Genomic DNA, 26,790 nt, shown 5'->3' with positions numbered 1-26,790 from the left:
TTAACCCTTTAGGTGTTCCACAAGAATTAATTGAATATGGATATGAAATTTCAGAATTTCACTTTTTTTGGCAGATTTTCCATTTTAATAATTTTTTTCCGCTAACAAAGCAAGGGTTAACAGCCAAACAAAACTCAATATTTATTGGCCTGATTCTGTAGTTTACAGTAACACCCCATATATGGTTGTAAACTGCTGTACGGGCACACAACAGTGCGCAGAAGGAAAGGAACGCCATATGGTTTTTGGAGAGCATATTTCACTGGCATAATTTCAACTTAGTAAAGTTTATAGTGGCTCACCCTTCAGTCAGCTAAGGCAGGTGCTCAAACTAAGGTGTGGTTCACCCTAACCACAGTGTGGAGTTTGAGAATTTTAATACAATATAGTGAGCACTCAATATCTGCTGCTATACGTCAGGTTCAATTTATAGATTATTTATTAAGTCACACTACAGCATATTTTATACAAGATTTAAAACAATATATTGATAAAATACCGCTATTACAAATCATTAAGAAGTATCACTGCTAAATATCAATATGAGTCGTTATTGTATATCAATAAAATTTGAACTTGTTAAGAATATAAATATATAAATATAGAAAATCCCTATTATTACTTTATATGCGCTGCGCCTGTATTGCGCTACAAAGTCTCAGTCTTATATCTAAGAGGAAAGGCTCACAGTTCCAGGCGGTATCTTCGTGAGTTTACTATTCAATATTACTCACTTTTTGGGGTACAGCTTGTGTGTATCAGTCCGTGGTGGCGTCCCACCACAGGTTAGTGCACTCACCGGATTTCTTTATAGCGCTATAGGCTAGCTTCCACTTGCTCCACTTTGCAGTCTCGTTATGGTAGATGAAATCCCTGCTTTCAATTGACTCCTATACGCCCCACGTGTAGTTGGCGTCCTGTATTTTACCAACAGTCCACGAGGTTAGGGCGTCAGGGAGTCCTCGCTTGTAGATATGTTCGAGGCTCCTATGTTTGAGTCAAGAATCTTGCTAATTACCGTCTATGCGGTTATGTCCATAACTCTGCGTACTGGTGATTCCGGTGTAGTGAAGTGTCTCCTTCAGTGTATGGATCCCGTCCTGCTATACGCGTTTCAAGGTCTCTGACCTCTTCCTCAGTAGCTGGTCCTGGGATCCATCTTTACTTCCTTATATATCCTGAAACAGGTTGCACCTCTTTCTCTTAATTAGGGTTTACTCCAAAATTTAGCTTGGAATGAAATGCTTTTGGAGTCATTCCTCATACTGTTTAATAGGACATCTCTATATATCATATACTTTAGATAAATCTAACTCATATGTGCAATATATTCTATAATGAATAACATTCTATAAAAAAAAATTTATTATTAGTATAAACATTTCAATAAACATTTTATATATATAAAATTATAAAATTATAAAAATTATAAAAATTCGATGTAGGTTTTCTAAAAGGTTTTTTTTTTTAAAATGTTAAAATATTAATTTAATTAAAATATTAATATATACTCGAGATTATTCTAAATTTATCTGTGATTCATATTTGTAGTGATGTATGGGGGGTGGGGACTTCCAGCGAAGGAGAGATCGGGGTGCCAGTTTTATAGCAAGGAACACCGATATCTCGTCCGTCAGGAGCACCCACCCCATAATCTACAGAAAACCAAATATTTCGAAATCCGCATTGAGACCCTCAGGTAATAATGTGTTAAAATCATAGATGCGTCTCGCCTCCTGTCTTGACATATTGGCAATATTATCACCACCTCTCCAATGTATATCTATTTTCTCGAATGCCATAAATTTTAGTAGGGAGGGATCCTGATTATGGTGATATTTAAAATGATTAGACAGTGAGTGCTTTTCATAACCTGTTCTAATCTTAGTCATATGTTCAGCGATCCTAACTTTTAGTAGCCTTTTCGTTCGCCCTATGTACTGTTTTTTACAGGGACATTCTATCATGTATAAAACATTTCATGTATTACATGATAGGAAGGTGTCTATTTCATACGAGAATGAGTTTGATGTGGAGGAAATTGAACTTGTCTTTTTCGAGAATTTTGTTTTTTTTACAGTTACTACAGGTGTTACATCTGTAGAAACCCTTCAAATTGAAATAATTTTTATGAATATTTTCCTTTTTATTTTTTATAGTTGGTGCTACTTTAAGGGCCAGATTGGGTGCTTTTGTGTATACTATTTGGGGGCCATTTATTAAATACGGTCCTATTAATTTATCATTTGTGACATGATGCCAGTGGTTTTTAATAATGGCTTCAATCTTCCTATATTGCGCACTGTAAGGTAAAATAATTCTAATTGGGTCCCCTATTTTGGGGTCAATTTCTATTCTGCTCCCTATTTTTTCTTCAAAAAAAGTTTTTCTGTCCATGTCTTTCACTTCCACTAGAGCTTTTTCTATTTGTTGTGGAGGGTATTTTTTTGTTAGGAACTGTTCTTTCATAGACATAGCCTCTTTCATATAATCCTCATCTCTTGTGCAATTGCGCCGCAGTCTTCTGAATTGTCCCTTAGGGATATTCAGCAGCCATCTCGGGACATGGCAGCTTGTATAGAGGATATAGCTGTTCCTCGCTATCTCTTTTTGATATGTTTGACAGATTAATTCTTCATCCTCCACTATAATGGTTAGATCCAAAAACTCTATTTGTTTTTTGTCAATCTTAGAACTAAATTTTATATTCTTCTCATTCTGATTTATGCAGTTCAAAAATGATGCTAAATGTTCCTCCGTTCCCCTCCAGATAAAAATCACATCATCGATGAACCTTCGCCAGAGCACCAAGTCCGCCCCCAGTATGGGTGCTATATGTTCTTCCTCCCATTGTGCCATGAACAAATTGGCATAACTGGGGGCGAACCTGGTGCCCATGGCAGTGCCCATCATCTGGAGGAAGAAATCAGAATCATATACAAAATAATTGTGATTAAGGATATGCTGTACCCCTTTCACTATGTATTCTACCTGGTCCGGCGGATATTTCCCATATGATGTTAATTGTAATGTTAGAGCTTCCAATCCCTGCTCATGTTTAATTATAGTGTATAAGGAATTGACATCAAGGGTTCCAAGAATCCAATTTGATTCATATTTAAGATTCTCTATAATCTGCACTATCTATGTGGTATCCCTAATATAAGTGAATGTCTTCCTTACCACCGGTTGCAGTAATCTATCTAAATACTGGGATAGATTTGATGTATATGATCCTATACCAGAAATAATGGGTCTTCCTGGAGGATTCAATGGATCCTTATGAACCTTCAGTATAGTGTAAAAGACGGGTGTTCGTTTGGGTGTTCCCATAATAAATTTAGATTCCTGTGTGTTCAAGAATCCCTTTGTCACACCCTGTTCTACATATCCCTCCAAGGATTCTACAAATCCTGACATAGGGTCTTTTTGTAATTTTAAATATGTTTCCTTATCCTCTAGTTGTCTTCTGCATTCCATGTTATATTTACATGTATCTAGAATCACAATTGCTCCCCCTTTGTCCGCTGGGCGTATGGTTATATTATCGTTTTGTTGCAATTGTTTAATGGCATGAACTTCATGGGGTTTCAAATTGTTTAATCTTCTTGATTCCTTTTTAATTTTTCTTATATCAGCTGCTACATTCTTCTTAAATGTAATAATATCCTGTCCCATTTCTTGTCTCGGGTATGTTTTACTTTTTACTTTGAGATCCGTATGTGTATATTTTCCTTGTGTTATCCCTGTTGTATTTATAGGGTTCTTCAAAAAGTATTTTTTTAGACATAATTTACGCACAAATTTCTCTATCCCTATATATGTGTCAAATTTACTTAGTGAGGCCGTGGGGGCAAATTTCAAACCTTTGTTCAACAGTGCATGTTGTGCTGGGGTTAAAGTGACCGAACTTAAATTTATTATAGAATCATCCTCCTCAACTAGTGTCTCCTGTGATTTATCCTTTCCCTTCCTTCTCTTGCCTCTTCGTGTTTTCTGATTTCTAAATTGTGATTGTGCTGGTGTTTGTGATAATTCTCTCTGCTGTTGTGAGATGCATGTTGGTTCCGTGTTTGATGTGTTCTCTGATAGTATTGATTCTGGTTGTTCCTCTGTGTTTCTTCCCTGTCTCTCAAATTGTAGTTGTGTCCTGTGACTGGTGCTATATAATGGTGATCTTGCGGTGATTGTCTGGATGATCTTGTTCGAATCCTGTGGTGTGGGGGTGTGCGGTCTAAAAAAAGGGGATTATTCAGTGTCTCATATCTATTAGTGATAGGGATATTGTATTGTGTTGTTCTTTCTTCATTTATGTCTCTTTCTCTTTGGTTTGGCGTTTTAATAATATTTGGACGATCTTCTATTATATTGTCTCTGTCCATCTCTCTATCATTTTTTACCAAATTTAAAATCTTTCTACTTTTTTTTGAGATAATTTCTTGTTCCACTGTACCCAATTGCTTGCATATTCTATCATGCCAATTTTTAAATATTTCATTCTTAGGGAATTTATCAACAAGAGAAGGAAGGGAAAGGATAAATCACAGGAGACACTAGTTGAGGAGGATGATTCTATAATAAATTTAAGTTCGGTCACTTTAACCCCAGCACAACATGCACTGTTGAACAAAGGTTTGAAATTTGCCCCCACGGCCTCACTAAGTAAATTTGACACATATATAGGGATAGAGAAATTTGTGCGTAAATTATGTCTAAAAAAATACTTTTTGAAGAACCCTATAAATACAACAGGGATAACACAAGGAAAATATACACATACGGATCTCAAAGTAAAAAGTAAAACATACCCGAGACAAGAAATGGGACAGGATATTATTACATTTAAGAAGAATGTAGCAGCTGATATAAGAAAAATTAAAAAGGAATCAAGAAGATTAAACAATTTGAAACCCCATGAAGTTCATGCCATTAAACAATTGCAACAAAACGATAATATAACCATACGCCCAGCGGACAAAGGGGGAGCAATTGTGATTCTAGATACATGTAAATATAACATGGAATGCAGAAGACAACTAGAGGATAAGGAAACATATTTAAAATTACAAAAAGACCCTATGTCAGGATTTGTAGAATCCTTGGAGGGATATGTAGAACAGGGTGTGACAAAGGGATTCTTGAACACACAGGAATCTAAATTTATTATGGGAACACCCAAACGAACACCCGTCTTTTACACTATACCGAAGGTTCATAAGGATCCATTGAATCCTCCAGGAAGACCCATTATTTCTGGTATAGGATCATATACATCAAATCTATCCCAGTATTTAGATAGATTACTGCAACCGGTGGTAAGGAAGACATTCACTTATATTAGGGATACCACACAGATAGTGCAGATTATAGAGAATCTTAAATATGAATCAAATTGGATTCTTGGAACCCTTGATGTCAATTCCTTATACACTATAATTAAACATGAGCAGGGATTGGAAGCTCTAACATTACAATTAACATCATATGGGAAATATCCGCCGGACCAGGTAGAATACATAGTGAAAGGGGTACAGCATATCCTTAATCACAATTATTTTGTATATGATTCTGATTTCTTCCTCCAGATGATGGGCACTGCCATGGGCACCAGGTTCGCCCCCAGTTATGCCAATTTGTTCATGGCACAATGGGAGGAAGAACATATAGCACCCATACTGGGGGCGGACTTGGTGCTCTGGCGAAGGTTCATCGATGATGTGATTTTTATCTGGAGGGGAACAGAGGAACATTTAGCATCATTTTTGAACCGCATAAATCAGAATGAGAAGAATATAAAATTTAGTTCTAAGATTGACAAAAAACAAATAGAGTTTTTGGATCTAACCATTATAGTGGAGGATGAAGAATTAATCTGTCAAACATATCAAAAAGAGATAGCGAGGAACAGCTATATCCTCTATACAAGCTGCCATCTCCCGAGATGGCTGCTGAATATCCCTAAGGGACAATTCAGAAGACTGCGGCGCAATTGCACAAGAGATGAGGATTATATGAAAGAGGCTATGTCTATGAAAGAACAGTTCCTAACAAAAAAATACCCTCCACAACAAATAGAAAAAGCTCTAGTGGAAGTGAAAGACATGGACAGAAAAACTTTTTTTGAAGAAAAAATAGGGAGCAGAATAGAAATTGACCCCAAAATAGGGGACCCAATTAGAATTATTTTACCTTACAGTGCGCAATATAGGAAGATTGAAGCCATTATTAAAAACCACTGGCATCATGTCACAAATGATAAATTAATAGGACCGTATTTAATAAATGGCCCCCAAATAGTATACACAAAAGCACCCAATCTGGCCCTTAAAGTAGCACCGACTATAAAAAATAAAAAGGAAAATATTCATAAAAATTATTTCAATTTGAAGGGTTTCTACAGATGTAACACCTGTAGTAACTGTAAAAAAACAAAATTCTCGAAAAAGACAAGTTCAATTTCCTCCACATCAAACTCATTCTCGTATGAAATAGACACCTTCCTATCATGTAATACATGAAATGTTTTATACATGATAGAATGTCCCTGTAAAAAACAGTACATAGGGCGAACGAAAAGGCTACTAAAAGTTAGGATCGCTGAACATATGACTAAGATTAGAACAGGTTATGAAAAGCACTCACTGTCTAATCATTTTAAATATCACCATAATCAGGATCCCTCCCTACTAAAATTTATGGCATTCGAGAAAATAGATATACATTGGAGAGGTGGTGATAATATTGCCAATATGTCAAGACAGGAGGCGAGACGCATCTATGATTTTAACACATTATTACCTGAGGGTCTCAATGCGGATTTCGAAATATTTGGTTTTCTGTAGATTATGGGGTGGGTGCTCCTGACGGACGAGATATCGGTGTTCCTTGCTATAAAACTGGCACCCCGATCTCTCCTTCGCTGGAAGTCCCCACCCCCCATACATCACTACAAATATGAATCACAGATAAATTTAGAATAATCTCGAGTATATATTAATATTTTAATTAAATTAATATTTTAACATTTTTAAAAAAAAACCCTTTTAGAAAACCTACATCGAATTTTTATAATTTTTATAATTTTATAATTTTATATATATAAAATGTTTATTGAAATGTTTATACTAATAATAATTTTTTTTTTATAGAATGTTATTCATTATAGAATATATTGCACATATGAGTTAGATTTATCTAAAGTATATGATATATAGAGATGTCCTATTAAACAGTATGAGGAATGACTCCAAAAGCATTTCATTCCAAGCTAAATTTTGGAGTAAACCCTAATTAAGAGAAAGAGGTGCAACCTGTTTCAGGATATATAAGGAAGTAAAGATGGATCCCAGGACCAGCTACTGAGGAAGAGGTCAGAGACCTTGAAACGCGTATAGCAGGACGGGATCCATACACTGAAGGAGACACTTCACTACACCGGAATCACCAGTACGCAGAGTTATGGACATAACCGCATAGACGGTAATTAGCAAGATTCTTGACTCAAACATAGGAGCCTCGAACATATCTACAAGCGAGGACTCCCTGACGCCCTAACCTCGTGGACTGTTGGTAAAATACAGGACGCCAACTACACGTGGGGCGTATAGGAGTCAATTGAAAGCAGGGATTTCATCTACCATAACGAGACTGCAAAGTGGAGCAAGTGGAAGCTAGCCTATAGCGCTATAAAGAAATCCGGTGAGTGCACTAACCTGTGGTGGGACGCCACCACGGACTGATACACACAAGCTGTACCCCAAAAAGTGAGTAATATTGAATAGTAAACTCACGAAGATACCGCCTGGAACTGTGAGCCTTTCCTCTTAGATATAAGACTGAGACTTTGTAGCGCAATACAGGCGCAGCGCATATAAAGTAATAATAGGGATTTTCTATATTTATATATTTATATTCTTAACAAGTTCAAATTTTATTGATATACAATAACGACTCATATTGATATTTAGCAGTGATACTTCTTAATGATTTGTAATAGCGGTATTTTATCAATATATTGTTTTAAATCTTGTATAAAATATGCTGTAGTGTGACTTAATAAATAATCTATAAATTGAACCTGACGTATAGCAGCAGATATTGAGTGCTCACTATATTGTATTATAATTTTAACTTACCATGTCACATTTGAAGACCCCTGATGCACCCCTAGAGTAGAAACTCTAAAAAAGTGACCCCATTTTGGAAACTACGGTATAAGGTGGCCGTTTTTTTTGGCACTATTTTAGGGTACAGATGATTTTTGGTTACTCTATATTACACTTTTTGTGAGGCAAGGTAACAAAAAAATAGCTGTTTTGGCACAGTTTTTATTTTTTTGTTATTTACAACGTTCATCTGACAGGTTAGATAATGAGCTCTATTTCTTTAGAGCAGGTTGTTACGGACGTGATAATACCAAATATGACTACTTTTTGGGGGGTTGTTTGTTTCAGTTTAACATAATAAAGCATAGTTTTTTTTATTTTTTGGGCAATTGTCTTAAGTAGGGGCTCATTTTTTGCGGGATGAGATGACGGTTTGATTGGTATGATTTTGGGGTGCTTATGACTTTTTGGTTGCTTGGTATTACACTTTTTGTGAATTAAGGTGAATGGTATTTTTTTTACTTTGTTCATCTGAGGGGTTAGGTCATGTAATATTTTTATAGAGAAGGTCGTTACGCACGTGGCAATACCTAATATGTATACTTTTTTATTTTTTACACAATAATACTGAATTTTTTGCTCTATAAGACGCATTTTTTACCCAAAAAGGTAGGGGGAAAATGCCCCTGTTTCTTATGGGGTGAATACTAATGAGCGCTTCCATTACAGAAGCGCTCATTAGTACCGGAGGACCAGGAAGCGGTGAAGGCTCTGTATTCACCGCTTCCTGGTCCTCGGTTGTCGGCTGTGCAGTGGCTGCGCACAGCGTGAGGGCGCTCTGTGACCTCACCCTGTGCGCACCAGTTCACAGCACAGCCGACAGCAGGAGGAAGTAGATCGCGGGCTATGAGGAGCGTCGTCGTCCAGCAGCAGGAGAGGTAAGTGGTTTATTTATTTTATTAAACATGAGGTGCTGGGGGCCAAAATGATAGGCAATAGAGGGCTACAGAGGGCTCCAATAAGGCAATGGGGCAATATAAGAGGCAATTGGGGGCTACAGAGAGGTTATATGAGGCCATGGGGGCAATATGAAAGGCAATGTTGGGCTATAGAGGGCTCATATGAAGCAATGGGGGCAATATGAGAGGCAATGGGGGGCTACAGAACTCATATGAGGCCATGGGGGCTGCTGGGGGCCAAAATGAGAGGCTATGGGGGCTACAGAGGGCTCATATGAGTAAATGGGGGCTACAGAGGGCTGATATGACGCAATGGGGGCTAATATGAGAGGCAGTGAGGGCTGCTGGGGGCTGATATGAGGTCTGATTGGGGATCATTTACATTGGGGTCTGAGCTGAGGTCTGATTATGGGTCTGATCTATGGTCTTGTTGGGGTCTTATTAACATTGAGGGTCTGATGGCGGCTGTTAGCTGAGGTCTGATCTGAGGTCTAATGAAAAATACTTTTTTCTTATTGTCCTCCTCTAAAACCTAGGTGCGTCTTATGGGCCAGTGTGTCTTATAGGGTGAAAAATACGGTATCTTTTTTGAAACAAAATCATGTTTTAGTGTCTCCATAGTCTGAGAGCCATAGTTTTTTTTTTTTTTTTTGGATGATTGTCTTAGGTAGGGTATCATTTTTGCTGAAGGAGATGACGGTTTGATTAGTACAATTTTGGGGTGCATATGGGTTTTTGATCGCTTGCTATTACACTTTTTGTGATGTAAGATGACAAAATGGCTTTTTGACACCATTTTTTTTTATTTATTTTTTGACGGTGTTCACCTGAGGGGTTAAGTCATGTGATATTTTTATAGAGAAGGTTGTTAAGGATGCAGCGACACTATGTATACATATACTATAATATGTATACTTTTTTTAATTTATTTTAGTTTTATACACTAATATCATTTTTTAAACAAAAAAATAAAATCATGTTTTAGTGTCTCCATAGTCTGAGAGCCATAGTTTTTTTTTATTTTTTGGGTGGGGTATCATTTTTGCGGGATGAGATGACGGTTTGATTGGTACAATTTTGGGGTACGTATGACTTTTTGATCGCTTGGTATTACACTTTTTGCGATGTAAGGTGACAAAAAAATTGCTTTTTTTTCTTACGGTGTTCATCTGAAGGGTTAGATAGGTATTTTTATAGAGCAGGATGTTAAGGACGCGGCGATATGTATACTTTTTTCATTTTTTTACATTTAAACACAATAAAAGCATTTTTGAAACAAAGAAATCATGTTTTAGTGTCTCCATAGTCTGAGAGCCATATTTATTTTTTATTTTTTGGGTGATTGTCCTATGTAGGGGCCCCTTTTTTTGCGGGATGAGGTGACGGTTAGATTGGTACTATTTTTTGGGGCATACGCTATTTTGATCGCTTGGTGTTGAACTTTTACTGATGTAAGGTGACAAAAATGGCTTTTTTTTTTTACATCGTTTTTTTTTTTTATGGACGGGGTGGATCATGTGATATATTTATACCTAATATGTGTGTTTTTTCTTTTTCCCCCCAATTTTTTATTATAAAATCAGGTGAAAGGGCGTTTTTTTCTTTTTTTAACTTGAAACTTTATTTTTTTTTATTGAAAACACTTTTTTTTTAACTTTATTTCTGTCCCACTTTGGGACTTTAACTTTTGGGGGTCTGATCCCCTCTGCAATACATCTGTATTGTAATGCATTGCCTGTTAGTGTATTACACAGAGTAATACACTAACAGGTTGCCTAGGAGACGCAGCCTGAGGCTGGATCTTCTGGGCACCCGTAGAAGGCAGGTCCCGATGCCATGCCAGGCATTGGGCAGCCTCTGCACGGCATCGGGCTGCCTTGTCACACATCGGGTCCCACGCTACAGCAGCGCGGGGACCCGATGCGCTCCTTTACCCACGGCATAGAAGGGGTTAATCCGCCGGCATCACTGTAAACAGTGTACAGGAGGGTATAGGGTATTATATCTGAAGTGTTGAACTGAAGGTCAGTCACTTGCAATATAGACCCCAGGGGGGAAAAAAAGAGAGCGCCAATCCCCGTTGAAAGACACAGTCGTTAAGAAATATAGAGAGTACCACCCAGCGTGATGGTGATGTGAATGACACTGAGTGTATCATAAAACGATATCGTGATTACCAGATAGTAAATACTCAGTAGTTTAAAATCAGATATAAACTGTGAATGAACACAGATGTAGAGAAATCAAAGGATTAAAACCATATGAAATACAGGATAAAATCAATAGTAAAATTAAATATGTCCCTCGGACAATTTCATAAAAATAGCACTCACTTCACTGCGGGGTAGTCATCAGGATAAGCACATGACACCTGTGACATAAACCCCCCCGGCCAGGATCGCATGTAGAGTCGTAGTGATGGAAGGCAGCAAAAGTCCGGTGCTTGTGATCAATCACCTTTAATAAGAATATGTGGCTCGGGGGATAACAGTTCCCCTTCTTCAGGAGCACCGGACTTTTGCTGCCTTCCATCACTACGACTTTACATGCGATCCTGGCCGAGTATTTCACCATCACGCTGGGTGGTACTCTCTACATTTCATAACGACTCTGTCTTTCAATGGGGATTGACGCTCTCTTTCCCTTTTTTCCCCCTGGGGTCTATATTGCAAGTGTCTGACCTTCAGTTCAACACTTCAGATATAATACCCTATACCCTCCTGTACACTATCTTCTCAAGTGTCTGTAGCTACAAACACTTTGTTGAGCTGCCTTCCCCTCTCTTTCTCCACGACCTGAACCACCTCTGTCGGCTCCCAGATCTTTCATTCCTTTGGGATACACTGTGATCCCTAAGTGTCTGAATTAACTTCTGTTTTTTCTGTTCTATTATCACTGTAAACAGCGATGTAGGCGGATACAGCAGGGGCTCGGCTACCTGGGACTGCTGTACCCCTGTGGTGATCGGGCGGGCGCAGCTCCTTTACCCGCCCAATCAGCCTGGCGTGCATGTACGGCGGAATGCGTTCTGGCACAGCTTCCCCCGCCCTACATGCACAGCATTTTGCGTTAAGGGGTTAACAGTAGGACTGGAGGGAAGGGGTTAGGCTGAGAATTTGGCATGAGGAGGGCTGTTTCAATATTTGTCTCGGGCAGCAGAAAAGCTAGGTGCACCAACGCAGAGTGAAGAGGGGGCCCAAGCTGAACTCTTGCACCAGGCCCAAGGAGCCTTTAGCTACGCCCCTGCCTGTGATGGTGGCAAGTACAGTGTATTTTATTGCATGACGTAAGTATTTGATACAATAGAAAAACAGAGCTTTATATTTTGTACAAAAACCTTTGTTTGCAGTTACAGAGGTCAGACGTTTCCTGTAGTTCTTGACCAAGTTTGCACATACTGTAGCAGGGATTTTGGCCCACTCCTCAATACAGATCTTCTCCAGATCTTTCAGGTTTCGGAGCTGTTGCTGGGCTACATTGAGTTTCAGCTCCCTCCAAAGATTTTCAATTGTGCTCTGGTCTGGAGACTGGCTAGACCACTCCAGGACCTTGAAATGGATCTTAAGGAGCCACTCTTTGGCTGTGTGTTTCGGGTTATTGTCATGCTGGAAAACCCAGCCATGACCCATCTTCAATGCTCTTACTGAGGGAAGGAGGCTGTTGGCCAAACTCTTGCGATACATGGCCCCATTCATCCTCCCTTAAATACAGTGCAGTCGACCTGTCCCCTTTGCAGAAAAGCACCCCCAAAGTATGATGTTTCCACCCCCATGCTTCACATGCCCTCATGCTTTCTCTTCATCCAGCTCAGACCACCACAATGAATTCTCCCTGCCCTGACTTCTTAAAGAAAAACTAACAAGCCTGTGAGAGCCAGAATTCTTGCTGGTTGACTGATTAAATACTTATTTCATGCAATAAAATGCAAATTAATTATTTAAAAATCATACAGTGTAATTTTCAGAATTTTTTATTTTTTTTAAGACTCTGTCCCTCGCAGTTGAAGTACAAAATAGCCAGTGTATCAAATACTTATTTTCCCCACTGTATATAGCACCAGCTCAACAAAGATATCTTTTTACATAGTCAGGTTAGCGCTTGCCATATACAGTCTTGTGAAAAAATTAGGACACCCTTTGAAAGCATGTGGTTTTTTGTAACATTTTTAATAAATGGTTATTTCATCTCCGTTTCAACAATACAGAGAGATTAAAGTAATCCGACTAAACAAAGAAAACTGAAGAAAGTCTTTTCAAGATCTTCTGTAAATGTCATTCTACAAAAATGCCTATTCTAACTGAGGAAAAAGATAGGACACCCTTGCCCCTAATAGCGAGTGTTACCTCCTTTGGCTGAAATAACTGCAGTGAGACGGTTCTTGTAGCCATCTACCAGTCTTCGACATCGGTCTGAGGAAATTTTACCCCACTCCTCAATGCAGAACTTTTTCAGCTGTGAGATGTTTGAGGGGTTTCTTGCACGTACAGCCCTTTTCAAGTCACCCCACAGCATCTCAATGGGATTCAAATCTGGACTTTGACTTGGCCATTCCAGGACTCTCCATTTCTTCTTTTTCAGCCAATCTTTGGTTGATTTACTAGTATGTTTTGGGTCATTGTCATGTTGCATGGTCCAGTTCCGCTTCAGCTTTAATTTTCTAACTGATGGTCTCACATGTTCTTCAAGCACCTTCTGATACACAGTAGAATTCATCGTGGATTCTATGATGGTGAGCTGACCAGGTCCTGCTGCAGCAAAGCAGCCCCAAACCATGACACTTCCACCTCCATGCTTCACAGTTGGTATGAGGTTCTTTTCTTGGAATGCTGTGTTTGGTTTACGCCAAACATGTCCTCTGCTGTTGTGTCCAAATAATTCAATTTTGGACTCATCTGTCCAAAGAACATTATTCCAGAAGTCCTGGTCTTTGTCAACTTTATCGCTGGCAAATGTCAGTCTGGCCTCGATGTTTCTCTTGGAAAGCAAAGGTTTCCTCCTTGCACACCTCCCATGCAAGTTAAACTTGTACAGTCTCTTTCTGATTGTAGAGGCATGTACTTCTACATCAACAGTAGCCAGAGCCTGCTGTAGTTCTCGAGATGACACTTTAGGGTTTTTGGATACCTCTTTTAGCATCTTGCGGTCTGCTCTTGGGGTGAACTTGCTGGGGCGACCAGTCCTGGGCATGTTGGCAGTTGTTTTGAAAGCCCTCCACTTGTAGACTATCTTCCGGACAGTGGAATGGCTGATTTCAAATCTTTTGAGATCTTTTTAAATCCCTTCCCAGACTCATAGGCTGCTACAATCTTTTTTCTGAAGTCCTCTGACAGCTCTTTTGCTCTCACCATGGTGCTCACTCTCACTTCAACAGTCAGGAGCACACCAAACTAATGTCTGAGGTTTAAATAGGGCAAGCCTCATTCAACATGCAGAGTAACGATCTACTAATTATGTGCACCTGGTGTGATATACCTGTGTGAGATCTGAGCCAATTTAAGAGGGAATACATGTGAGGGTGTCCTATCTTTTTCCTCAGTTAGAATAGGCATTTTTGTAGAATGACATTTACAGAAGATCTTGAAAAGACTTTTCTTCAGTTTTCTTTGTTTAGTTGGATTACTTTAATCTCTCTGTATTGTTGAAACGGAGATGAAATAACCATTTATTAAAAATGTTACAAAAAACCACATGCTTTCAAAGGGTGTCCTAATTTTTTCACATGACTGTAGGTATGTAAAGTGTGAAACTTCAGGTCCCAGTATGGTCTGAACAGGTGTAAAGTTATCCTGGGAGTTGTAATTTCACAAAAGAGAATGCTACCACCCATCATCACGTTGTAGACCATATGAGTGACTATAGCACTGATCATATAGGGTTTTAGTGGCTGAATAAACATTTACATTAAGTGACTTACAGGTGAGTGCAAGATAATGCACCTGGGGCGTAAAAAACCCAAGAGCAGAATATAAAAATCAGTGATACAGTCCCTAACCTCAGTATCTGAGGAAAGGGATTTAGGGGTCATTATTTCAGAAGACTTAAAGGTAGGCAGACAATGTCATAGAGCAGCAGGAAATGCTAGCAGAATGCTTGGGTATATAGGGAGAGGTATTACTAGTAGAAAGAGGGAGGTGCTCATGCCGCTCTACAGAGCACTAGTGGACCTCATTTGGAGTATTGTACTGGAGACCATATCTCCAGAAGGATATTGATACTTTGGAGAGAGTTTAGAGAAGAGCTACTAAACTGGTACATGGATTGCAGGATAAAACTTACCAGGAAAGATTAAAGGACCTTAACATGTATAGCTTGGAAGAAAGACGAGACAGAGGGGATATGATAGAAACTTTTAAATACATAAAGGGAATCAACAAAGGTAAAAAAGAGGAGAGAATATTTAAAAGAAGAAAAACTGCTACAAGAGGACATAGTTTTAAATTAGAGGGGCAAAGGTTTAAAAGTAATATCAGGAAGTATTACTTTACTGAGAGAGTAGTGGATGCATGGAATAGCCTTCCTGCAGAAGTGGTAGCTGCAAATACAGTGAAGGAGTTTAAGCATGCATGGGATAGGCATAAGGCCATCCTTCATATAAGATAGGGCCAGGGGCTATTCATAGTATTCCGTATATTGGGCAGACTAGATGGGCCAAATGGTTCTTATCTGCCGACACATTCTATGTTTCTATGTTTCTATGATGACTCTTCTGGAGTTATTCTCTTTCCTTTCTCTTCAGCCAGCTCAGACCACCATAATCAATTCTCCCCGCCATGACTTGTCTCTGCAGAATTTGGCAACAGATGTCTTCAGTTTCTTGATTAACTAACACATTCACACCTTATACTACTCTTAGTGCTACATGATGTGCCCTAAATATATAATAGCAACATACACTATGTCACATACTATGCCCCCTGAAAATAAAGCACCACACACAACACCCTTAATGGTAGTGTCCCATACTCTGTGCCACATGTATATACTGTATAGCCTCATGCTCTGTGCCCCCTGAATATTGTGCCACATACATTGTGCCAACTGTATACAGTGCCAGGTTCTGTGCCCTCATATATAGTGCCAGGATCTGTGCCTTCTTTACATAGTGTCAGGATCTGTGACCCCTTTCTATAGTACCTCTTGGTCTGTGCCCCTATAGTGCCTCATGCTCTGTGCCTCATAGTCTGTGCCCTCCTATAGTGTGTGTCATGCTATAACCATACTCACCTGGTCCCCCGTCCCAAGATCTCATGCAGTTCTGGCATCTTCTGGCCTGCATCTGTGGAACGTCGCAGATACCACCATTCAGTGGCTGATCCAGAGCCTGGTCTCGGGAGGGGCACTTCCAGATTATTTTTTGTCCGCCGCCACAAAACAATGGTGCTTATAGAACAGACTCCACATGTGGAATATGTGTGTTATACACATATAGCATTCACTGGGCCACACAATATACAGTATACCTCTACACTAGAGGTATACTGTATATTGTGTGGCACAGTGTATGCTATATGTGTGTAACAAACATATTCCACATGAAAACCTACAATTACTTGGCTTGGCCCTTGGGGATCTCGGACACCACTTCAACACTTTGGCCGGGGGCTCGGTGGAGCTGATGTGTTTTATCCTAATGAGAAAGATTTCATAATAAGGATTTGGAGAAGGGGCAGAGGGATAGCAGAGCAGGGAGAGGCTGGTGCTGCTACTAGGGGGTCATACCATGGGGGAGTAATAAAGCCCACCATAATGCCCCCCCAGTAGAAATAATTATCCTTATAATGTGCAAAACATACCCCCTTAGGTGAGCTAATGTCCCCATAGTGCCCCCTTAATGTGCCAGTATAAAATACCCCTATATAGTGCCCCCAGTAAATGCCCCCATAGTGCCCACACCCTCCTTCCTCCTAGTGCCCCCCATAATGTACCAGTATAAAATGCTCCAGTAGATGCCCTCAGTGTCCCCCATAATTTGCAAGTATAAAATACCCCTTCTTAGTGCCCCCCGTAGATGACCCCATAGTACTCCTCTCCCCCCTTCCCCATAGTACCCACCATAATGTGTCCCAGTATAAAATTGTACTGTACAGAGCACCCCATATAAAATACCCATTCTTTGTGGCCTCAGTAGATGCCCCTATAGTGCCCCCAATAATGTTCCAGTAACAAGAGCAACGCCCCCAATCATGTGCCAGTAATAACAGCCCCCCCATGTTCCAGTAATAGCAGCCTCCCCATGTGCCAGTATTAATAACAGCCCCCCATGTGCCAGTATTAATAACAGCCCCCCATGTGCCAGTATAATAACAGCCCCCCCATGTGCCAGCAATAACAGCCCCCCCATGTGCCAGCAATAACAGCCCCCCCATGTGCCAGCAATAACAGCCCCCCCATGTGCCAGCAATAACAGCCCCCCCCATGTGCCAGCAATAAAAGCCCCCCATGTGCCAGCAATAACAGCCCCCCCATGTGCCAGCAATAACAGCCCCCCCCCATGTGCCAGCAATAACAGCCCCCCCCCATGTGCCAGCAATAACAGCCCCCCATGTGCCAGCAATAACAGCCCCCCCATGTGCCAGCAATAACAGCCCCCCATGTGCCAGCAATAACAGCCCCCCCATGTGCCAGCAATAACAGCCCCCCATGTGCAGCAATAACAGCCCCTCCCATGTGCCAGCAATAACAGCCCCCCCATGTGCCAGCAATAACAGCCCCCCCCCCATGTGCCAGCAATAAAAGCCCCCCCATGTGCCAGCAAAAGTATTGTATATATATATAAAAAAAAAACAAAAAAAAACACATACTTACCTCCATGTCAGCGATGCGATGCAGGCCTCTCCGGCCTGTGTCCCGCGCTGTAGGCTGCAGGCACTATCAGAGGAAGGGAAAGGGACACGCCTCTCCCTCCCCTGCCGCAGCACAGCCGTCTGTATCGCTGTCCTGAGGACGGCGATACAGATGACTATGGAGATGAGCGCTTCCACAATGGAAGCGCTCATCTCCCTGTGTCCCGCCGCCGCCAGCTCGGGGCGGGGGGGCAATTGTCCCGTTGCCCCCCCCCCCCTTCTGGATCTGCCACTGCCACCATTACAATAAAAGCTCCAAATGGAGGGTCTGGAAACTACTGGTTAGCTGCCTCGGCGTTCAGTTTTTTTTTTTGGTGATGTAGGTGGTGTGTCGGATGTTCTGCAAATGCATGCCTAGCCACAAGAGGCCAGACCTGCATGACATCTTGGGACCAGGGACAGGTGAATTTGGTTATAGAATGATGCACAATTTAGGGGGGAACAGACCATGAGGCAGACCGGCATCTGCATAACTTTGCAGCAGCACTAACCTGCAGCACAAGATAAGTGCCGAATGGCAGGCCAGAGAACTAATTTTTCCCTTGTCCGACCAGTGCGGAGGCAAATGGAGCTGATTGGTAACATATTGCCTCATCCAAAGACCGGAGTGGAATGAAACTATCAAGGAAAGGTGAGGACAGTGCTGACCATTTTTTTTAAGTCTGGTGCTGTATGATTGTTTTATTGCTTAACCCCTTAAGGACACAGCCCTATTTCACCTTAAGGACCAGGCCATTTTTTGCAAATCTGACCAGTGTCACTTTAAGTGCTGATAACTTTAAAACGCTTTGACTTACCCAGGCTGTTCTGAGATTTTTTTTCGTCACATATTGTACTTCATGACACTGCTAAAATTGGGTCAAAAAAGAAAAAAATTTTGCATAAAAAAATACCATATTTACCAAAAATTTGGAAAAATTTGCAAATTTCAAAGTTTCAGTTTCTCTACTTCTGTAATACATAGTAATACCCCCAAAAATTGTGATGACTTTACATTCCCCATATGTCTACTTCATGTTTGTAGCATTTTGGGAATGATATTTTATTTTTTGGGGATGTTACAAGGCTTAGAAGTTTAGAAGCAAATTTTGAAATTTTTCAGAAATCTTCAAAATCCCACTTTTTAAGGACCAGTTCAGGTTTGAAGTCACTTTGTGAGGCTTACATAATAGAAACCACCCAAAAATGATGCCCCTCAAGGTATTCAAAACTGTTTTTACAAACTTTGTTAACCCTTTAGGTCTTCCACAAGACTTCATGGCAAATGGACATAAATTTTAAGAATTTAGAGTTTTTAGAAAATTTTCCGATATAATCAATTTTTTCCAGGAAAAAAACAAGGGTTAACTGCCAAACAAAACTCAAAATGGGTTGCCCTGATTCTGTAGTTTGCAGAAACACCCCATATATGGTCGTAAACTACTGTTTGGCCAAACGGGAGGACATAGAAGGAGGGGAACACCATATGGGTTTTGCAAGGCAGATTTTGCAGGACTGGTTTTGTTTATACCATGTCCCATTTCAAGCCCCCCCTTGCACCCCTAGAATAGAAATTTCCAAAAAGTGACTCCATCTAAGAAAGTACACCCCTCAAGGTATTCAAAACTGGGTTTACAAACTTTGTTAACCCTTTAGGTGTTCCACAAGAGTTAATGGCAGATGGAGAAACAATTTAGAAATTTCTATTTTTGGAAAAAGTTTCCATTTTAACCCATTTTTTCCAGCAATAAAGTAAGGGTTAACAGCCAAACAAAACTCAATATGGGTTGCCCTGATTCTGTAGTTTGCATAAACACCCCATATGTGGTCGTAAACTACTATTTGGCCAAATGGGAGGACATAGAAAGAGGGGAACACCATATGGGTTTTGCAAGGCAGATTTTGCAGGACTGGTTTTGTTTATACCATGTCCCATTTCAAGCCCCCCCTTGCACCCCTAGAATAGAAATTTCAAAAAAGTGACTCCATCTAAGAAAGTACACCCCTGAAGGTATTCAAAACTGGGTTTACAAACTTTGTTAACCCTTTAGGTGTTCCACAAGAGTTAATGGCAGATGGAGAAACAATTTAGAAATTGCTATTTTTTGGAAAATTTTCCATTTTAACCCATTTTTTCCAGCAATAAAGTAAGGGTTAACAGCCAAACAAAATTCAATATAGGTTGCCCTGATTCTGTAGTTTGCAAAAACACCCCATATGTGGTCGTAAACTACTGTTTGGCCAAACGGGAGGACATAGAAAGAGGGGAACGCCATATGGGTTTTGGAAGGCAGATTTTGCAGGACTGGTTTTGTTTATACCATGTCCCATTTGAAGCCCCCCTGTTGCACCCCTAGAATAGAAATTTCAAAAAAGTGACTCCATCTAAGAAAGTACACACCCCTGAAGGTATTCAAAACTGGTTTACAAACTTTGTTAACCCTTTAGGTGTTCCACAAGAGTTAATGGCATATGGAGAAACAATTTAGAAATTTCTATTTTTTGGAAAATTTTCCATTTTAAACCCATTTTTTCCAGCAATAAAGTAAGGGTTTAACAGCCAAACAAAACTCAATATGGGTTGCCCTGATTCTGTAGTTTGCATAAACACCCCATATGTGGTCGTAAACTACTGTTTGGCCAAACGGGAGGACATAGAAGGAGGGGAACACCATATGGGTTTTGCAAGGCAGATTTTGCAGGACTGGTTTTGTTTATACCATGTCCCATTTCAAGCCCCCCCTTGCACCCCTAGAATAGAAATTTCAAAAAAGTGACTCCATCTAAGAAAGTACACCCCTGAAGGTATTCAAAACTGGGTTTACAAACTTTGTTAACCCTTTAGGTGTTCCACAAGAGTTAATGGCAGATGGAGAAACAATTAAAAAATTGCTATTTTTTGGAAAATTTTCCATTTTAACCCATTTTTTCCAGCAATAAAGTAAGGGTTAACAGCCAAACAAAACTCAATATAGGTTGCCCTGATTCTGTAGTTTGCAAAAACACCCCATATGTGGTCGTTAACTACTGTTTGGCCAAACAGGAGGACATAGAAAGAGGGGAACGCCATATGGGTTTTGGAAGGCAGATTTTGCAGGACTGGTTTTGTTTATACCATGTCCCATTTGAAGCCCCCTGTTGCACCCCTAGAATAGAAATTTCAAAAAGTGACTCCATATAAGAAAGTACACCCCTCAAGGTATTCAAAACTGGGTTTACAAACTTTGTTAACCCTTTAGGTGTTCCACAAGAGTTAATGGCAGATGGAGAAACAATTTAGAAATTTCTATTTTTTGGAAAATTTTCCATTTTAAACCCTTACTTTATTACTGAAAAAAAATGGGTTAACAGCCAAACAAAACTCAAAATGGGTTGCCCTGATTCTGTAGTTTGCAGAAACACCCCAAATGTGGTCGTAAACTAATATTTGGCTAAACGACAGGACATAGAAGAAGGGGAACGCCATATGGTTTTTGGAAGGCAGATTTTGCTGGACTGGTTTATTTACACCATGTACCCTTTCAAGCCCCCTGATGCACCCCTAGAGTAGAAACTCCATAAAAGTGACCCCATCTAGGAAACTACGGGATAAGATGGTTGTTGTTTTGGGACTATTTTAGGGGTAAATCTGATTTTTGGTTGCTCTATATTCAGGGCTTTTTTTCTGGCGGAACGCAACGGAACGGCGTTCCGCCACTTTTTGACATCGCAGCCTGCCATGCTCCAGCATCGCAGGCTGCGATGTATCAGCGGGGAGGGACTGGGAGGAGGAGCTGGGGGCCGGTGCGTTCACTGTGCTCCGGCCCCCAGCTCCAGTACAGTTATAGAATGTGTAAAATTAATAATGATTCTATTCATGAGGCCCCCTCTGTAGTAGAACATTCCATATATCCATCCTACTCACAGGGCTGTTATCTTAATCCAGGCCGGCCGGGCAGACGAGCGGCAGCGTCACTGACTGACGTCACGTGCCTGCCCGGCCTACTTTATGAATGAAGCAGGCGGCGCAGGCACGTGACGTCAGTCAGTGACGCTGCCGCTCGTCTGCCCGGCCCGGCCTGGATTACGATAACAGGTATGGATGGATATATTGAATGTTCTACTACAGAGGGGGGCCTCATGAATAGAATCATTATTAATTTTACACATTTTATAACTGTACTGGAACGGCAGTGTTATGGGGGGGGGGGGGGGCTGTGGATGCCAGTGTTATGGGGGGGGGTGAGTGGATGGCACTGTTAAGGGGGGGTCTGTGGATGCACTGTTATGGGGTGGGGGGTCTGTGGATGGCACTGTTATGGGGTGGGGGGGCTGTGGATGGCACTGTTATGGGGTGGGGGGGGCTGTGGATGGCACTGTTAAGGGGGGGGTCTGTAGATGGCACTGTTATGGGGTGGGGGGGTGTCTGTGGATGGCACTGTTATGGGGTGGGGGGGTCTGTGGATGGCACTGTTATGGGGTGGGGGGGGTCTGTGGATGGCACTGTTATGGGTGGGGGGGGGTCTGTGGATGGCACTGTTATGGGAGTGGGGAGGGTCTGTGGATAGCACTGTTAAGGGGGGGGGTCTGTGGATGGCACTGTTAAGGGGGGGTCTGTGGATGGCACTGTTATGGGGTGGGGGGGTCTCGTGGATGGCACTGTTATGGGGTGGGGGGTCTGTGGATGGCACTGTTATAGGATGGGGGGGGCTGTGGATGGCACTGTTATAGGATGGGGGATCTGCGGATGCCATTCCCAGATCCCCCATTAACAGTGCCATCCCCAGATCCCCCATTAACAGTGCCATCCCCATCTGGGGGGTTTCTTTGCTGGGCTGGACTTTTATAGTCCCCCCCAAATTTTACTTGCATCCCTGTTCTCTAAAGGGGCGGTTTTAGGGGGCGGTCCTAGGGGTGGGTAAGGGGCGTGGCCAGGGGAGGGGGGCTGAGTTCCACCACCTCTTTCTCTGAGAAGAAAAAGCCCTGTTCGACTATATTACACTTTTTTGAGGCAATGGTAACAAAAAATTTCAATTCTAAAATTGTTTCTACATTCGCTATTTAGTTTTGTGGAACACCTAAAGGGTTAACAAAGTTTGTAAAGTAACTTTTGAATACCTTGAGAGGTGTAGTTTCTTAGATGGGGTCACTTTTTTGGAGTTTCTAGTCTAGGCTACATCAGGGCGGGGCTTCTAATGGGACATGGTGTCAAAAAAAACTGTCCATCAAAATCTGCCTTCCAGAAACCATATGGAGTTCCCTTTGTTCTACGCCCTGCCGTGTGGCTATATAGCCATTTATGACCACATATGGGGGTGTTTCTGCAAACTACAGAATCAGGGCCATAAATATTGAGTTTTGTTTGGCTGTTAACCCTTGCTTTATTACCGGAAAAAAAGGATTCAAATGGAAATTTTGCCCAAAAATTGGTGTTTTGGCACCGTTTTTATTTTATATTTTTAACGCTGTTCTTCGAGGGGTTTGGTCCAAATGTTATTTTTATAGGGAAGATTCTTACGAACGCGGCGATACCTAATATGTCTACATTTTAGAAGTTATTTAGATTTTACACTACATTATCATTTTAGGAACCCAAAAAAATTATTTTAGTATCTCCGTAGCCTGGGAGCAAAACTTTTTTTTTTTTAGTTGGGCGACTATCTAATGTAGGGGCTTCATTTTTTGCGGGATGAGATGGTGGTTTTATTGGCACTAATTGGGGGTGTATATGACATTTTGTTCGCTCGCTATTACACTTTTTCTGATGTTAGGTGATAAAAAAATGGCCTTTTTTTACACTTTTTAAAAAATTTTTTAACGCTGTTCATCCGGGGGGGTTGGGTTATTTTTATAGAGACGATTTTTACAGACGCGACGATGCCCAATATGTATGGCTCTCAGACTTTGGAGACACTAAGCAGGCATCCTAAAACTTCGGCCCTCCAGATGTTGTAAAACTACAATTCCCACCAATGCCCTGCTGATGGCTGTAGGTTGTCTGGGCATGCTGGGAGTTATAGTTTTACAACATCTGGAGGGGTCCAGTCAGTTTGAGGATGCCTGCACTAAAACTAATATTTTTGGGGGAAAAATTTTTTTTTCTGTGTCTCCAAAGTCTGAGAGACATAGTTTTTTATGTCTCTCTAGGGGACTGTTGGAGATTATAAAAATTTTGTACTCCATGGAAGTGTGATACTCCCTGAAGCAATCGATAACGCAGAGGCCCGGATGATCGGGGGCATAGTGTCACTTTGGAGTAGTGGTGTCCTTACCGTATCCCCCTCCTTGTGACAAACTCTGCATCTTTTTTGGGTTCGTCACCTTCTTTCCAGTATGGGGGACCACACCTGGAAAATGTTGGCCAAGAGGACGATCCGGGCAGCCCTCCAATTCCCGAGGTACTACGGCCTGCTCTTTCCCGGGTCCGAAAAGATCAGGTCTTTGAGGACTGCCTCATAGAATTGGAGGAATGTCCCTGTGCTGCTCAGCGCTTCGGGATTAGTACAAAAGAGTTGTACATTGGCAACCTGTACCAAGTAGACGCAAACTTTTTTGTACCATTGCCCGGGTTTTGTGCAAGGCGTTTATATGGCTTGAGGAACTTGATCAGAGAGATCAAATCCTCCCATATACCGATTGTAGTCGACGATACAATCGGGCCTTGAAGGACCGTTGCCCGCGGTACCTCGCACAGAGACGGGGGTGGGTGCTGTTACCGTGGATTGTGGACAGCATAAGGACATCCCTCTTGACCTTATACCTGACCAGCAACAGGTTTCCACTGGTAAGGGCCACGGGTCTCACCCCTGGGGATAGGTACCTGGAGGGGCGTGGGCAGGGAGGCCGCGTTGGATTTTTCTGCCGGTCCCACAAGCGAACGTGGATCTGGCGGCAAGGGACCTGAACAAGGGAATGCTGGTATAAAGTTGTCCAGTACAAGTGGTAACCCTTATCCAGCAATGGGTACATAAGGTCCCACACGAGTTTCCCGGTAACACCCCAGACTGGGGGGACATTCTTGGGGTTGAATCCGGGAATCTCGCCCTCGTACATCACGAAATTTGTAAGTGTACCCTGAGGTACTCTCACAAAATTTTGTATAGCTTCACGCCATACCTCGCCCGCTTTGTGGATGTAATTGGCGGAAACTGAGTCTCCCCTTGAACGCACAAAGAGACCTCATCAACCGCGACACTCTCTTCCAGGTAAGTAGGCCCTGCTGAAATGTGGCCCCAAAGTGATCGATGACCGGCCGTATCTTATACAGCCGGTCTTAGGCAGGTTCCCTCGGGGGGGACATGCTGCATTATCGGAATAATGCAGACATTTCCAGATGGCCTCAAACCGGGAGCGTGTCATGGCCGTACTGTACAGTGGGGTATGGTATAGGATGTCCCCCACTCCAGTTTTGCCTGACACTGGGTTTTTGCACTAGACCCATATGCAGCACGAGGCCCCAAAATGTCCTCATCTCGGCTGCACTGACCGGCCGTCCCAGCCACGGAGTCTAGCCAAAAATGAGCCTGGGTTTTGAGCGACGAACTTTTGGGACGTACAGATTCGTCTGCTCCACCATCAGATTCACCAGTGAGTTACTGAAAAAAAAACTAAAAAAGTCAATTTCAGTAAACCCCACTGTGGGAATCTGGATTCCTGGATTGCCAGCAAAATCCGGAATCTCGGGCTCAAAGTCCACTGGGGGACACCAGCTAAGTTCATCGGCAGGGGGCTCCGGTTGGCTTATTTGGTGGGCCAGGAAACCAGTAAGAACCCCAGGGCGGGTTCTAGGGTGGGCCACAGGATCCCTAGCATGTGGGGCCCCTGGCTCCGCCTGGCCGCGTCTCCGCCGCCTTGGGGGCTCATCGTCATCAGATAATGATGAGGAGGATGCGGATGACAAAAGGAACGTGGGGTCATCCTCACTGGGGCTCTCGGAGTCGGAGGCAATCTGGGCGTATGCCTCCTCCACAGAGAACATTCGGTGGGCCATAGGTGTGTGTGTGTGCATGTGTGTAAACCTTTATTCTATGTGCGTGTGTGTGGGGGCACGGGTGTTCGCGTACTATAAAGTCCAGGCAAAAAAAATTGGCAAGTGTTAGGAAAAAAAAAAAAAAGTTCAAACTTGCTGATCAGCGGTAACACGCTGATCAGCGGTGGTGCCGTGTTTGATGCCGCTCACTGTGGCCGAACGCAAGAGTGCCGGCCCCAGTCAGCGCACGACAGAAAAAAAAAAAGTGGTGGTGGGGGGGCTGCAGCAAGTGGCCAGGGGGAAGGTCTGGGGTCTGAAAGCTGAAACAAAAAAGTTAGAATAAATGTGCTTTTTTTCCCTAACTTTTCCCCTTCTATCCCTGCCTAAAGGTGCCTCTTCTCACTGACCCTAACCTACCTGGAGGGTGATGGGTGCAGGAGGGTGATGGATTACGATTAGGGGGACTCAGGAGCTGGTGCTGGACGGTGCTACAGGGTGCTCGTGCAGAACAGGAAGAGGAGGGGAGAGAGGAGCGCAGGAAGTTTGAAATCTCGCGCCTCTCTCCCCTGCACCAATCAGCACCCTGGACAGCAGCGTCTTTCAGCACTAGGGCCAGCACCGCCTCTTCAAATCTGCGGACTGCGATTGGTGGTGTATAATCACGCCACCGATCGCAGTCTTTTTCCGGTTCATCGGGTCACCGGAGACCCTATTGGACCGGAAACGCAGCAAACCGCAGGTCTGAATTAACCTGCGGTTTTCTGTGATCGCCGATATGGGGGGGTCAAATGACCCCCCCTGGCGTTGTTACAGGATGCCGGCTGAATGATTTCAGCGGCATCCCGTTCCGATTAACCCCCCGCGGCCGCCGGCATCGCGATTTAAAGCCATGACGTACCGGTACGTCATGTGTCCTTAAGGACTCGGGAAACATGCCGTACTGGTACGTCATGTGT

Source organism: Bufo bufo, chromosome 4 (assembly GCF_905171765.1).
Source record: "Bufo bufo chromosome 4, aBufBuf1.1, whole genome shotgun sequence".
Taxonomy (NCBI): domain Eukaryota; kingdom Metazoa; phylum Chordata; class Amphibia; order Anura; family Bufonidae; genus Bufo; species Bufo bufo.
Note: the sequence above shows the minus strand (reverse complement) of the source record.